Consider the following 17,317-nt stretch of genomic DNA (forward strand, 5'->3'; position numbering starts at 1 on the left):
CTCTTTGCCCGACTCCCTCTCTTTCTCTCTCTACCGCTCCAACGCCGATCACTGATTATCATTTATCAAGAAAGTAACCTTGGCAGGATGGAGGAGAGGCAGGTGTCATTGGCCATGCATAGAGGATGCATGGAAGAGAGGCGGGCGGCCCTGGCCTTGCAAAAGAGACAAGAAGTAAAAAAGGAACCGCCTTTAATGGCAAAATGTCATGGGTTAAACTAAAGAGGAGTTATTTTGTAATAAATAGGGATTTTTTTTAATTTTTCTTAATTAGTTACGGAGGTCAAATCCAATATAAAAGGGATCACCGATGTGAGATTGAGGTTATGCGTAAGAATATGCAAAGCTTGCTTCTCTGAGCTCTCTTTCTCCTTTTCTTCTCCTCTCTACTGTCTTCTTCTTCTCATCTTCTCCCTTTCTGGTGCTTCTTCCTCCCTCCTACTCCTTCTTTCGATTCAGTCTATAACAAGTGGTACCAGAGCCTCCTTCCTGGCGCCATGGCTATAAGAATCAGAGTAGAGGATCTCAACAAGTCATTGATCACACTACAAGAGCGAGATAAGGCCATACTTGATTCAAGACCCATACTAACAGCAGGATCGATCAATTGGCCGATCAGATTAGGGATCTAACTTCTCAGCAGAATCGATTGATGAGTGTATGACAAACTGGTAAGCCTAAACCCTCAATTCACGTGCCGGGTGGATCGGAGTTTAGACAGTATTCTGCTGCTAATAGGATCGGAAAACTGGAATTCCCTCGATTTCGGGGAGATAGGGTGAAGGAATGGTTGTATAGATGTGAGCAATTTTTTGAAGTGGATAAGATCTCTGATGAATTTAAGCTAAAGCTGGTAGCAATTTATCTAGAAGGGAGAGCCCTGCAATGGCATCAGTCCCATATGAATTCACTGATTGAAGAGAATAGGGTAGCGAGCTGGACTGAATATGTAGCAACAATAACATCAAGATTTGGAGACACTGATTTTGAGGATTCGATAGCTGACTTGATGAATTTGAGGCAAATTGGGTCTCTACATGAATATATGAATGAATTTGATGCCAGGTTGAAGAAGGTTTCCATAAAAGAAGTTGATGCTCTTAGTCATTTCCTATATGGATTGAAAACAGAGATTCAATTACATGTAAGGATGTTTCATCCCACCACTTTAACTCAAGCATACTCTCTAGCCAAACTACAAGAACATGCTTATATTGTTGTCCCTAAACCCGAATTCCCTGCTCCTAAATTCCACAGCCTCTCATCTTCTTCCAATAGCACCGCCACTCCCTATATCTCTGCACTCCTAACCAAAACCACCACATCTTCCACAGTTAAAAATATTACAATCTTACCCAACAAGAATATGGGCAATGGGTTGCTGCCTCTACCTCCTATTTTCGCTCTAAAGAATACTCTACCCCAATATAATCAAACCCATAAAACTTTCACTCACAAGGAGATAAATGAAAAAAGGGCAGTGACCTATGGTAATGACCTCAAAAGTGAGTAGGTGTATAAGATTTTCAAGTGGAAGATGAAAAGCCTTGAGTATGTTACTGATATGTTGTTGATAGCCTTGGACTGCTGTGACATGGTGTTGAGAATGCATTGGCTATCCACATTGGAGGATATCCTTCAGAACTTCAAGGAGCTACAAATGAAGTTTAATGTAAAGGGAAGAGAAGGTGTGCAGAAGGGTAATGACTCTGAAGAATATAAGTCCATTGGTGACGAACAAATGGATAAACTACTACACAAGAGGGACCGACTAGCTAAGGTTCAACTCTATAGCTTCCAGATTCCTAGTTCAAAAAAAGTACGATATGTGAACAAAACAACATTCAGGGCTCACGAATGGCACTATGAGTATGTAGTGGTGTCCCTTGAGTTGACTAAGGCACTCTTTACTTTTCAAAGATTGATGAATGAGGACTACCTAAACCATATATGGGATGTATTCCTCACCCTTAGGAAGCACTCCTCATTTGCTACAAAGTCTAAATGTAGTTTCAGGGGTCAGAAGGTGGAGTACCTAGGACACTTCACATTAGCAGTAGGAGCCTCTTCTTACGTAAAGAAGCTGAAGATTGTGCAAGAATGGCTAATTCCTCAAACAATGAAGCAGCTGAGAGGATTTCCAGGTTTCACTGGATATTATAAGAGGAAGGACAAGGAAGACATCATTCAAGTGATTAAACACCGGTTTCAGAGAGCTCAAACACGCATGAAGGTCCAAGCACACAAGAGAAGGTTTGAAAGGGAGTTTGCAATGGGTGGCATGGTCTACTTTGAGTTGCAGCCATATAGACAGGTTTAGTTTCTGCTCGAATCTCTGAGAAGCCCACAGGAACAGCAAGCCTCCCCATTGAATTGCCCCTTCCCATCGACAACACTGCAGAAAGATCACTACAGCCATTGGCTATACCGAAAAGGATGAAGGTGGATAATGGGGATTCTTCGGAGCCCGAGATTACTCCAGAGCAAGCAGTGACCCTTTGCGATTGTAACTTTGGCATAGGTGCTGATGGAGTCATATTCGCCATGCCTGGAACCAATGGCACTGATTACACCATGCGGATTTTCAATTCTGACGGTAGCGAGCCTGAGATGTGTGGCAACGGAGTTCAATGCTTTGCAAGAGTTATTGCTGAGCTTGAAAATCTACAGGGCAGACAACGCTTTACAGTTCACACTGGTGCTAGTTTAATTGTCCCAGATATTCAAGATGATGGGAAGGTTACAGTTGATATTGGCGAGCCTATACTTAAGGCATCTGACGTGCCTACAAGACTATTTGCCAAACAAGGGCCAGTCAATTGTGAAATCAGGATTGGTAGTGGATGAGGTAACCTGGGATGTGACATGTGTTAGCATGGGGAGTCCTCATTGTGTCACTTTTGGTAACAAAGAAAACCAGAGTTTGCAGGTTGATGAGTTGAACTTGGCTGAAATTGGTCCCAAGTTTGAGCATCACGAGATGCTTCCTGCAAGAACTAACAGAGTTTGTGCAAGTTTTCTCCAGTTCGCCCCTGAAAATGCGTGTTTGGGAACGTGGGGCAGGAGCAACGCTCGCCTGTGGCACTGGTGCATGTGCAGTGGTGAAGAAAGGCAACAATGCTGCAACTTAGTTACTTATTCCCTGGTCTAATATATTGCCAACAGAAGCTACTTGGGAGTTGTAGACGACTTCCCTACGTGTTTCTCTCAATTCAGCCTTGAGGGCAAGGTTGTTTTTAAGGGGAAGGGAATGTCATGGGTTAAACTAAAGAGGGGTTATTTTGTAATAAATAGGGAGTATTGGGAAAGTAATGGGAAGTTAGTATCTTAAGGGTGAACTTTTAATTTATCTTAATTAGTTACGGAGGTCAGATCCAATATAAAAGGGATCACCAATGTGAGATTGAGGTTATGCGTAAGAATATACAGAACTTGCTTCTCTGAGCTCTCTTCCTCCTCTTCTTCTCCTCTCTACTGTCTTCTTCTTCTCATCTTCTCTCTTTCTGGTGCTTCTTCCTCCCTTCTACTCTTTCTTTCGGTTCAGTCTATAACATGAAAGGTCATTCATCCTAGTTGGCCAACTTCTTGGGCTGCACTAATTCGAATAAAATCGGATACCCACAAATCAACCTATATTTAAGATGGCCCCAAAGAAATAGTTGCGGCTGACATTTGCAAGCCTCATAGCGGTCATCTGGAAAATTCAATTGCAAACATTGAATCAAGTTCATCCTAGCTAACTTCTTGGGCTGCACTAATTCGAATAAAATTGGATACCCACAAATCAACCTATACTTAAGATGGCCCCAAAGAAATAGTTGCGGCCGACATTTGCAAGCCTCATAGCGGTCATCTGGAAAATTCAATTGCAAACATTGAATCAAGTTCATCCTAGCATGGGGCGAAGGGAGCCCCCAGCGGGAATTCATGGAGAGGCCTTAGCATCATATTGCGGTCACCGTCGCGGCAGTATATCCTCCATCAGAAGTAGAGGCAATTGAAGAACCAGATCGCTGGAATGTTGAGGGGCGACTTCATGTCGCAGTAACCACCACGTCTGGCATTCATGAGGCTGGTCTGTCATTCACGGAGGATTGCATTCTCTGCATCCTAACCAACCCGTCTAGACCGTCTCATTCCCATCAGTTCCTGGTCACATTGCCCACCAATGCAATGATGATCTCCCTAGCACGAAATCAATGTGTTGGATCAAAACCGACATCGTCGCTTTGGGTGATTGCCCTCTTAAGCATGACAATAGGCACCTTAGAAAGCATGCAATGCATGGCCTCAGACAATGAAAAATGAAATTATTAAATCAGGCTCTTTTAAGACCAAATTAACCGCCAAATTAATACAACCACAACTCCTATGCTTATCAATCACCCTCGAAAAGAGTTCTCCTTGGGAATCCTCATTTTTACACCAATACAATAACTGCAGTTTAACCACGCATTTAGAATTAATAAATTTTGTAAAGTAAGAACTATCAACTTGCGCAATTATTCTGTTTCACGCCACAAATAACCAATTGAAGGGAGAAGAGTAAAACTCATGGAAAACCATCGTGCATTATAAGATTGATTAAAGTTGGTGACCTATTTCTACTTGAGACCCCAGATTAAGAGGGATTTTGCACATTGGACCTAACGCATTTTAAGAATGACAAATGACAGAGATGAGAAATCTTCCCCATAAATCATTAAGGATGTCTGGACTATCTTGGATGCCGTTGAGAGCCTGAGATATCAACCGTCTTTGATTGCGATCGGCAGATTGGTGATCATGCTTTGGGGTGAAGAATCATCGCTTAAAACCCGTAAATCCAAAGATGAAGGAGATTAGAGGAAAAAAATTGCTTCATCGCTGAAGCCGCAGCGAGTAGCAACTTCCGGCGGTGCTGATTTGCGTAGCTCTTTAAATGTGAAGATCCACAAAAAGCCTTCGCTGATCATTGAACTCCATTTATCCGTCGCTCAATGTGTGACCCTAAACAGAGGGCGTTGATAGATTGTATTCCCCTATTTCTCGATCCCAGAGCCTTGCCTTGGATCTGGCGCACAGATAGAAATTCAACAAAAAAAATTGAAGATCTTTCCAAAGCATGTGTGGTGATTGCTTTGATTTGGTTATCGCTGAGAAGACGGTCATGCATTCAAGGAGATGATGCCCTGTCAGCACCCCATTTCGGTTCACCGGCTCCAAAGCGACAAAATCGTCACTTTGTAATCCTGTATGAGGAAAGTATTTCTAGCAAATTGCTCGAGCATTTATGGCCTTTGAAAAAGTGACATTTTTTCTAATTTAACATCAATTTTATAAAAATATTTTACGGGGTGTCTTTGAATTTTACGTGTGTCAACGTCAATTTTTAAAATTCGGGAAGAAAATTCGATGTCGAAAAATATTTTATTGCATAACACTAATGCATAAATTTTTTCTGAACACAATGCCAGTCCCGGATCATTTTTTGGACATTTAATTGCAAAGACGAGAATTTTAATTTCGACGCGCATTAAATTTAAAATTTTAAAAAAAAAGGAAGGAAGAAGTCAAGTCGATCAGAACCGGTCTGACCGACATGACGGATGGGTCAGGTCGGAAAGACCTGTCTGACTGACTGCTGACCAAAAAAAAAAAAATTTTCAGAGGCAGTCAACTCCTCCTTCTCCCCCAATTTTTTTGTTGTTTTCTGCCTTCTTCTCCTTCCTTCCTTTTTCTTATTTCCTTCCTTCTTTCTTCTTCTTCTTCCTGAGCCAAAAAAAAACTGAGAAGGAAATAAAATTTCGGATTCGATCTTTCCTCTTTTTAGCTGATTCTCCGCGATTTCCAGCTGGCCCCTCCCTCACATTCGAAAACCCTAGCCGCGCTCCTCTTCATCCTTCCGTTATTTTTCGTTCTCGGTTAAAAAGGAAATGAAAGGAAAAAATGGAAGGAGAGAACAGAAAAGGAAAAAATCCGAACGGCATGGGGACTATATTGGGATTCTCGGATCGGACACACGAAAAAAAAAAACCCTAGCCGCAAGGAGACTTAAAAAGAAAAAATCCGGATTTTTGAACGCCACGCCCACAGCTCCTCTCGAATCCAAAAAAAATCCCCCACGGCTCGACCTCCGAAGGCCCACAACTTGGAGATTCCCTTGACTCTCCCTCAGCTCGCACGTGAGGAAAACCGGCGGCTCGATTGTCTCCCTCGGCTCGTCTCTATCCCCTAGCTCGGAAACCCGCGTCCCTCGGTTCGAGCCCCTCACGACCACGGTTCCTCCGGAACTCCCTCGGCACGGACGCCGAAATCCCTTGCCTTCTCCGGCGGACCGACGTGCCCTTCCCCATCTCCCTCTTTGTTTCGTTTTCCGGCTAACCGGATCGGTTCCCATTTTTTTCGAATCAGCATAGGTGGCGGATCGGTCCAGACGGTGTGCGGCGGCCCAGCCTGGTCTTCCAGCAGCCCAGCCCGGCCAGTCCGGATCCAGCCCAATTCGGCCCAATCCGTCCCCATCAACCCAGTCCAATAGAGGTCCAATCCGGCCCAATTCGGCCCAATCCGCCCTCCATCGGCCCAGTCCAGCTCACCGGCCCAGTTCGGCCCACTTCCCAGCAGCCCAAGTTGTCTGGCGAAATTTTTCTTTATTTACAGATATGCCCCTATTCTTCTCAAACAAGGTAAATTCCCGACTTAGTGGCATGTTTAGGGCTCCATTTTTGAATATTAATGTTTGCTTGGATGAATTTGACGTGAACTGAGTGCTCTTGGGTCGCATGGGTGATCGGATTTGTCCCGAACTCGATTTTATGAACTTTTCATTTTGTCACATTTCTGTCCAGAGGACGCATTTTATTTTTTTTAGATCTGCCCCGAACTCTAAAAATTATTTTCAATCAACTCCCGGTCATTTTACTATTTTCCAATCAGTCCTTGGATTTTTCATAATTTTTCAAGCATCCCAAATAACTTTCCAAGTTGTTTCAGTTTAGTCCCGGGGCCTTTTTTCACCTTTTTCATATCTGCCCCGAGTTTTAAAATTTCTTTTCAATCAAGTCCCAGTCATCTTACTATTTTTCAATCAGTCCTGGAATTTTCAGAATTTTTCAAGCATCCCAAGGAACTTTCCAAGTTGTTTCAGTTTAGTCCAGGGGCCATTTTTTCGTTTCCAGATCAGTCCAGATTTTCAAATTCGTTTCAAACAAGTCCTGGGATATTTTCAGTAATTTTTTTACATAGTCCCAATTGTTTTAGAATTTTCAAATCAGTCCCCAATTTCTTCAGAATTTTCAAATCAGTCCCAATTTTTTTCAGAATTTTCAAATCAGTCCCTGCTATTTTAAAATCGCTCAATTCAATCCCCTGGACATTTTCTAAAAATATCCGACCCTTTTCCTACTTGGATCACCCACTGACAATGTATGTGCCCCATTTAAATATTTTATTTTTGTAATTATATGTATACAATGTGACCATGTCGGAAATTAAAGTTTATCGGGCGGTCAATTAATGGTTATCTCGATGGCTCGAAATCCGTAGACTAAAGCATTCGGCAAATTTTTAATTAACCTAAAATTCTACATACGGGATAATCAGGACGTTAAATTTGGCTAAATTAAATCACTTGACTCTTTTAAATGAATTGCACGAACCGATTAATAATCTGTAATCGCATCGACAGTTCAAGAACTGTTAGTCATGCCCTTTTCAAAATTCACAATTTCAAAAGTACCGAGATACGTACAACGTAATCTTGATTTTCATGCACACACATATTTACCGATTCAAGGGCATGATTACCGGTTCTTGTCCTGTCGTCACTCTAGTGTAGGTTTGTGTTTAGAACGGATTAAAACATGGAAAAACGGATTAATTTCAAACTCGGCTTAAATCAAATATGGGTAATAGTCAAATAAAGGGTTATGTTTTGGGTTTTAGGTGAAAATACTCTTAATCTGTAAAAGCCATATTGTCACGATACAAAATAATCTAAAAATAACCCACTCATTCGAGACTTGACTATGGACATCATGTCTGTCGAGTCCGTTAAATGATGCCGAATGCTACATACCCTATCCATCATCCTTTTGTCTGCTTAAAGTAGGATTTGTATGCCAATATACCCCGGTTAATAATCAGTTAATTCACGTATATTTGGCGATAATGGAATCCCGTTGTTTGTTTATTTGTACTTGCTTGTTACATTTTTACAATTATTTGTTATGCGGATCGAGCCTGATCCTTTAGGACACGATTCACACGGGGTCCAATGCCCCCATACACCGAGTGCGCATTTAATTTAATTTTCGGTTAATTTTCCAAAACTATACGGTGAGCATGAGTGTAATCATGGTCGAATGCGAACCGACTGGGATCTAGTTATTCTAGCTTGTCTTTTATTTTATTTGAGAGAACAATGTAAGGTTTTTATATTATACATATATTCATGTAAAATCCCGGTCGGATAGTGGACGGTCAGAGTGTTTCTTCGAATTTACGGTGTCAAAACGCGTAAGATGAGCGGAACTTAATTAAGTGGTAATTAAATAAAAAATGGCAAGCCTAGACAAGCTAGAGTACCAATAGGGCATGCGAGATATAAGCTCGCATGTAACAGAACCCCCGAATTCGGAACCTCGGGTTTTGCAGATCATATGCCTTAGCAATTAGGTGTACCCCGTACCCCTAGACCCGGGCAACTCACCGGCCCTCGACCTTCGGGTCGTACACAGGTAGTGGCGACTCCTTCTCACGTGCGTCCGTCGCGCGTCCCCGGGAAGGTGGACACTCCCAAGCCGCGTTGCATTTAGGCGCGCGCATGCGTGCCCCGACTAGACGAAATTCGGGTGCGCACATGCCCCCAATCATTCCGCAAGCTTCTCAACGCAAATACTTTCAAACCCCAGGGACAAAGAGAACCGGGTTGTGTCAATGATGGCCCAGATGGAATTATTGCCTTTTGTCACGTTCCCCAGGGACAACGCCAATGATGTGCGTAGGAGAATGGGGGTGACGGATATTATCGGGAAGGACTCCATGCTCTGACAACATGCAAGAAAGGAAATATCGAGAGGGAATCTCGATTTCTCTTTCCGATACTTAAAGGAGTAATCGGAGGTAGAATGAAATGAATGAACTGCCCTTTGAAAGTTACATATCTGTAGAATATTTATAAACGTTCTCTAACCATTGGCAATTATCTGGAAAGAAGTTTAAAATTGAATTCGGATAACTATTCCCACCAAATTCGTGGCTATTTTTTTTATTAGGGTTTGTGGGCTAGCTTTTGGACCGTGCCTTTAGGGACATTTAGTTCATGAATGCTTAAATGATTAATCGGAGCTAGAATGAGCTGTCCCTTGAAAGTTACATACCCCTAAAATATTTATATGCGTTCTCTAACCATTGACAGTTGCCTCGAAAGACGTTCAAAATTGAATTCGGGTAACTGTTCCCGCCAAATTCAGGGCAATGCCTTACAGTAGGATTTGTGGGCTCGCTTTTGGACGGGGCATTTAGGGGACATTAGTTCACGGGCCTTTAGTATGTTTTTTTGTTGAAACAAGTTTTTATCTTTCATAAAGTTTGTGTAGTAATGTGCAGCAGTATTTGCTCTAGATTATTTCTTGAAATGAACTCTAAAGGGATTTTCATCTAGGGGCACCAAATGAGTTGTTTGAGCTCCATAAGTGTGGTAGGACTAGTCTTAATTTATTTTTATTTTTTTCCAATTTTGCTAATATAATGGCATTTATTTTAACTTTCTGCTCAAGAATTTGATTCTCTTGAGTTTTATTAAACTTTCCTACAAGAGAAAGAGAGAAAAAAGAAACCATTTTAGAAACATTCATTCATTCATTTTTTACGAGTTACTAGGGGATGGTAAGCATGAAGGAGGTACTACAGGCTTACCTGGTACCTTGTAGCGGAACATTAATCCTTCTTCCTCAATAGCTCGAACAATGTTGTCCTGATCTGTAGAAGGACAGACCGCTACGGAACCGCGGTACTCTTCGTGCCTCAGAAAATTTAGATGCCTAACTGTCTTGATAAAGAGTTGTCTCAATTGAGGAATTCTTTTGACTCTGTTCCTAACTTCCTTCTTATCACTTCTTCTTTGAGCTTGGATCTTCTCATCTTCTATTGAACTTATTAGGGATCGATTCTTTTGCACCTCAATTTTTAGCACAAAGAATTTGTTGATCATCTCATATGATCCAGTGTCATATCCCAGTGTTTCTGGTTTTACTTCCATGTCTCCCTGGGTCACGAGGTTGTGTCAAAGATGGCCTAGCCGAAATTATTGCCTTTTGTCACATTTTCCACAGACGGCGCAAATGATGTAGGTAGGAGAATGGGGGTGTTGAATATTGTCGGGAAGAACTCCATGCTCCGATAACCTGCAAGGAAGGGAATACCAAGAGGGAATCCTGAGTTCTGTCACCGATGCTTAAGTGAGTATTTGGATGTAGAATGAAATTAATGCACTGTCCTTCGAAAGTTACATATCTATAGAATATTTATAAGCGTTCTCTAACGATTGAAAGTTACCTAGAAAGATGTTTAAAATTGAATTCGGATAACTGTTCTCACCAAATTCATGGCTATACCTCTTAATGGGGTTTGTGGGCTCGCTTTCGGACCAAACCTTTAGTTCATGAATGCTTAAATGAGTCCTCAGAGATAGAATGAAATGAATGAAATATCTTTTGAAAGTTACATACCTGTAAAATATTTATAAACGTTCTCTAACCATTGGCAGTTACCTCAAAAGAGGTTTAAAATTAAAATCATATAATGGTTCCCACCAAATTCATGGCTATGACTTTTTGTATGGTTTGGGGCCGCTCTCGAACCGGGCATTTAGGGGCCTTTAGTTCATGGACTCATCAGTATGTTTTCAATTGAAATGATTCTTTATTTTTCCTAAAGCATGTGTTGTAATGTGTAGCAATATTTGCTCTGGATTATTTCTTGAAATGAACTCTAAGAGGATTTTCATCTAGGGGCACTAACTGAAAGTTTTTTATTTGTGATTTATTTATGTTCCGTTTATATTATGTGTTAAAAAATAATAAGAATGCCTGTAAGAACCTGGATGGGCTGAGTAACAGGTGTCTTTATTGTCCATGTCGGTATTCGCGTCAAACGGTTCCACTTTAGGCAATCATGGGGTAGTTAAAAAAAAAAAAACTCTTGCTTCCAATCGAGCCGAGGACGAGTCTCGATGAACTATATCCGTTTCTTATCCATGTATTTAATTTGATAATGGGTTTGTCGTACTTTGCATCTCAATTCAGGCTCGAAACTAGGAGTTACTTGCTCAGTTTGGAATTTAGTTTATTGAAGAATTTCAGGCTATTGCAATGCCGTGCCCAGGAGAGCCAAACACTTACGAAGATCGGTTATGGAGGAAGAAAATTCTACCATTTTTCCAGTGCGATCCCTGACTTATTGTACTGCTTATCAATAAAATTCAGAGCTTTCGTGCTTTGTCCAATCTCGGATCGATTCGAGTTTGATGCCTATTTCCTGGTATTTGTAGAATCAACAGGTATAGAAGGTCGTAGTTCCGGTATTCGTGCGCGAATCAACGGGTCTGTGACGGTTCCTCGCGTTATACGCTGCGTCACTACCGAATTCATGGTTATGCCTTTTAATAGGGTTTCTCAGCTCGCTTATAGACCGGGCCTTTAGGGGCCTTTACTTCACGAATACTTAAAAAAAGAGATATTGGAGGCAGAATGAAATGAATGAATTGTCCTTTGAAAGTTACATACCTATAGAATATTTATAAACGTTCTCTAACCATTGGCAGTGACTTCAAAAGATGTTCAAAATTAAATTAGGATAATTGTTCCCGCCAAATTCTTGGCAATGCTTTTCAGTAGGGTTTGTCGGCTTGCTTTCGGACCGGGCCATTGAGGGCCTTTAGTTCACAGGCCATCAATATGTTCTGGTTGAAACAAGTCTTTATTTTTCGTAAAGCATGTGTAGTAATGTGTAGCAGTATTAGCTTTGGATTCTTTATTGAAATGAACTCTAGGAGATTTTCATCTAGGGGCACCAAATGAGCTGTTTGAACTCCATAAGTGTGGCCGGACTACCCTTAGTCTTTTTCCAGTTTTGCCAATTTAATGGCATTTGCTTTAACTTCCTGCTCAAGGATCTTCTTCTCTTGATTTTTCTTAAACTTTCCTGCAAGAGAAAGAGACAAAAAATCATTTTAGAATTATTCATTCATTCATTTTTACTGGCTATTAAGGGAAGATAAACATGATGGAGGTACTACAGGCTTACCTTGTACTTGTAGAGGAACATTAATCCTTCTTCTTCAATAGCTCAGACAAGGTTCTCCCAAAAGGTAGAAGGTAAACCGCTATGGAACCGAGGTACTCTTTGTGCCTCAGAAGATTTAGATGCCTAACTGTCTTGATAAAGAAGAGTCTCAGTTGAGGAATCCATTTGACTCCGTTCTCAACTTCCTTCTTATCACTTCTTCTTTGAGCTTGGACCTTTTTATCTTCTATTGGACTTATTAGGGATCGATTCTTTGGTACCTCAATTATCAGCGCAAAGAATTCATTGATCATCTCATATGATCCAGTGTCGTAGTCCAGTGTTTCTTCTTTTACTTCTATGCCTTCCAGGAACCGAGGAGAAGCCCGCGATGTTGGTTGTTTGGAAGCCCGCACAAAAGAAGTATAAACAAGGAAACACAATAGGAGCATAGCAAAGGAGAAAAACAACAAGAGACAAATTAAGGCCCATCGAGGAGAAAAACAACGGAGGATCAGGAAACAACAAGAAAAACAACCGGAGCCAAGAGACAACACAAAAACAAGCGAGAGTAAAGAAACAGCAAGAACACATCTTGACTCAAGAAACAACAAGAAAACCGGAAAAACAATGGAAAGACACCATCCGAAAACAACCGATAATCAAGAAACAAAAATAACCGAGAGTCGAAAAACAAGAAGAAAACAACCGGACTCACGGTCTCGGGCCAAAGAACTGGGGCCCATCTTCCACTACTCGACCCATAATTAAGGCCCATCCTCCCGACCTGGTCCATATATTCTTCTTTTAAACCAAAGCGGACCCGAACATCATCCTCTTTGCCCGACCCCCTCTCTTTCTCCTTCTACTGCTCCAACGGCGATCACCGATTATCATTATCAAGAAAGTAACCTTGGCAGGATGGGGGAGAGGCAGGCGACGTTGGCCACGCATAGAGGGTGCATGGAAGAGAGACGGGCGGCCCTAGCCTTGCAAAAGAGACAAGAAGTTAAAAGGAGCCGCCTTTAATGGCAAAAGGTCATTCATCCTAGTTGGCCAACTTCTTTGGCTGCACTAATTAGAATAAAATCGAATACCCACAAATCAACCTATATTTAAGATGGCCCCAAAGAAATAGTTGCGGCCGACATTTGCAAGCCTCATAGCGGTCATCTCGAAAATTCAGTTGCAAACATTGAGTCAAGTTCACCCTAGTTTGGGGTGAAGGGAGCCCCCCAGCGGGAATTCATGGAGAAGCCTTAGCGTCATATTGTGGTCATCGTCGCCGCAGTATATCCTCCATCAGAAGTAGAGGCAGTTGAAGAACCAGATCATTGGAATGTTGAGGGGCGACTTCATGTCGCACTAACCACCAAGTCTGGCATTCATGAGGCCGGCCTGTCATTCACGGTGGATTGCATTCTCTGCATCCTAACCCACCCATCTAGACCATCTCATTCCCATCGGTTCCTGGTCACACTGCCCACCAATGCAATGATGATCTCCCTAGCACGAAATCAATGTGTTGGATCAAAACCGACCTCGTCACTTTGGGTGACTGCCCTCTTAAGCATGACTATAGGCACCTTAAAAAGCATGCAATGCATGGTCTCAGACAAGGAAAAATGACATCATTAAATCAGGCTCTTTTAAGACCAAATTAACCGCAAATTAATACAACCACAACTTCTATGCTTATCAATCACCCTCGAAAAGAGCTCTACTTGGGAATCCTCATATTTACACCAATAGAATCACTGCAGTTTAACCACATATCTAGTATTAATAAATTTCGCAAAGTAAGAATTATCAACTTGCACAACTATTCCATTTCACGCCACAAATAACCAATTGAGGGGAGAAGAGTAAAACTTATGAAAACCATCGTGCATTATAAGATTGATTAAAGTTGGTGACCGATTTCTACTTGAGACCACAGATTAAGGGGGATTTTGCACATTGGACCTAACACATTTTGAGAATGACAAATGAGAGACATGAGAAATCTTCCCCATAAATCATTAAGGATGTCTGGACTGTCTTGGATGCCGTTGAGAGCCTGAGATATCAACCGTCTTCGATTGCGATCGGCAGATTGGTGATCATGCTTGGGGTGAAGAATCACCGCTTAAAACCCGTAAATCCAAAGATGAAGGAGATTAGAGGCAAAAAATTGCTTCGTTGCTGAAGCCGCAGCAACCAGCAACTTCCGGCTTTCCTGATTTGTGTAGTTCTTTAAAGGTGAAGATCCACAAAAAGCCTTCGCTGACTATTGAACTCCATTTATCCGTCGCTCAATGTATGACCCTAAACAGAGGGCGTTGATAGATTGTATTCCCCTATTTCTCGATCCCAGAGCCTTGCCTTGGATCCGGCGCACAGATAGAAATTCAACAAAAAAAAAATTGAAGATCTTTGGTTATCGCTGAGAAGATGGTCATGCATTCAAGGAGATGATGCCCCCAATCATTCCGCAAGCTTCTCGACGCAAATACTTACAAACCCTAGGGACAAAGAGAATCGGGTTGTGTCAATGATGGCCCAGCCGGAATTATTGCCTTTTGCCGCGTTCCCCAGAGACGGCGCCAATTATGTGCGTCGGAGAACGGGGGTGACGGATATTATTGGGAAGGACTCCATGCTCCGACAACCCACAGGAAAGGAAATATCGAGAGGGAATCTCAATTTCTTTCTCCGACGCTTAAAGGAGTAATCGGAGGCAGAATGAAATGAATGAACTGTCCTTTGAAAGTTACATATCTGTAGAATATTAATAAACGTTCTCTAACCATTAGCAATTATATGGAAAAAGGTTTAAAATTGAATTTGGATAACTGTTCCTACCAAATTCATGGCTATGCTTTTTATTAGGGTTTGTGGGCTCGCTTTCGGACCGTGCCTTTAGGGGCATTTAGTTCACGAATGCTTAAATGAGTAAATTGGAGATAGAATGAAATGAATGAACTGTCCTTTGAAAGTTACTACCTCTAGAATATTTATATGCATTTTCTAACCATTGGCAGTTGCCTTGAAAGACGTTCAAAATTGAATTTGGATAACTTTTCCCGCAAAATTCATGGCAATGCCTTTTAGTAGGATTTGTGGGCTTGCTTTCAGACAGGGCCTTTAGGGGACATTAGTTCACGGGCCTTTAGTATGTTTTTTTGTTGGAACTTGTTTTTATTTTTCATAAAGTTTGTGTAGTAATGTGTAGCCGTATTTGCTCCAGATTAGTTCTTGAAATGAACTCTAAAGGGATTTTCATCTAGGGGCACCAAATGAGTTGTTTGAGCTCCGTAAGTGTGGTAGGACTCGTCTCAATTTTTTTTTTTTCCAATTTTGCTAATAAAATGGCATTTATTTTAACTTTCTGCTCAAGAATCTGATTCTCTTGAGTTTTATTGAACTTTCCTACAAGAGAAAGAGAGGAAAAAAAACCATTTTAGAAACGTTCATTCATTCATTTTTTACGAGTTACTAGGGGATGGTATGCATGAAGGAGGTATTACAGGCTTACATGGTACCTTGTGGTAGAACATTAATCCTTCTTCCTCAATAGCTCGAACAATGTTGTCCCGATTAGTAGAAGGACAGACCGCTACGGAACCGCGATACTCTTCATGCCTCAGAAAATTCAAATGCCTAACTGTCTTGATAAAGAATTGTCTCAATTGAGGAATTCTTTTGACTCTGCTCCTAACTTCCTTCTTATCACTTCATCTTTGAGCTTGGATCTTCTCGTCTTCTATTGAACTTATTAGGGATCGATTCTTTAGCGCTTCAATTTTCAGCACAAAGAATTTGTTGATCATCTCATATGATCCAGTGTCATATTCCAGTGTTTCTGCTTTTACTTCCATGTCTCCTGGGTCACGAGGTTGTGTCAAAGATGACCCAGCCGAAATTATTGCCTTTTGTCACATTTTCCAGAGGCGCAAATGATGTAGGTAGGAGAACGGGGGTGTCGAACATTGCCGGGAAAGACTCCATGCTCCGATAACTTGCAAGGAAGGGAATACCAAGAGGGAATCCTGAGTTCGGTCACCGATGCTTAAGTGAGTATTCGGAGGTAGAATGAAATGAATGCATTGTCCTTCGAAAGTTACATACATGTAGAATATTTATAAGCGTTCTCTAACCATTGAAAGTTACATGGAAAGAGGTTTAAAATTGAATTCGGATAATTGTTCTCACCAAATTCATGGCTATACCTCTTAATAGGATTTGTGGGCTCGCTTTCGGACCAAGCCTTTAGTTCATGAATGCTTAAATGAGTACTCGGAGGTAGAATGAAATGAATAAACTATATTTTAAAATTTACATACCTGTAAAACATTTATAAACATTCTCTAACCATTGGCAGTTACCTCAAAGGAGGTTCAAAATTAAAATCATATAATTGTTCCCACCAAATTCATGGCTATGCCTTTTTGTAGGGTTTGGGGTCGCTCTCGAACCGGGCATTTAGGGGCCTTTAGTTCACGGACTCATCAGTATGTTTTCGGTTGAAATGAGTCTTTATTTTTCCTAAAGCATATGTTGTAATGTGTAACAATATTTGCTCTGGATTATTTCTTGAAATGAACTCTAAGAGGATTTTCATCTAGGGGCACTAACTGAAAGTTGTTTATTTGTGATTTATTTATGTTCCGTTTATATTGTATGTTAAAAAACAATAAGAATGCCTCAAAGTAAGAACCTGGGTGGGCTGAGTAACAGGTGTCTTTATTGTCCATGTTGGTATTCGCGTCAAACGGTTCCACTTTAGGCAAACATCTTAAAAGGAAAAAAAAAACTCTTGCTTCCAATCGAGCTGAGGACGAGTCTCGATGAACTATATCCGTTTCTTGTCCATGTATTTAATTTGATAATGGGTTTGTTGGACTTTGCATCTCAATTCAAGCTCGAAACTGGGAGTTACTTGCCCAGTTTGGGATTTAGTTTATTGAAGAATTTCAGGCTAATGCGATGCCGTGCCCAGGAGAGCCAAACACTTACGAAGATCGGTTATGGAGGAAGAAAATTCTACCATTTTTCCAGTGCAATCCCGAAC

General features: G+C 41.3%; 1 pseudogene; it reads left to right on the forward strand.

Moving 5' to 3' along the window:
* Positions 1–1,537: 1,537 nt before the first annotated feature.
* LOC116193828 lies at positions 1,538–3,146 on the forward strand (annotated as a pseudogene).
* Positions 3,147–17,317: the final 14,171 nt, after the last annotated feature.

Source organism: Punica granatum, chromosome 2 (genome assembly GCF_007655135.1).
Source record: "Punica granatum isolate Tunisia-2019 chromosome 2, ASM765513v2, whole genome shotgun sequence".
NCBI classification, from domain to species: Eukaryota; Viridiplantae; Streptophyta; class Magnoliopsida; order Myrtales; family Lythraceae; genus Punica; species Punica granatum.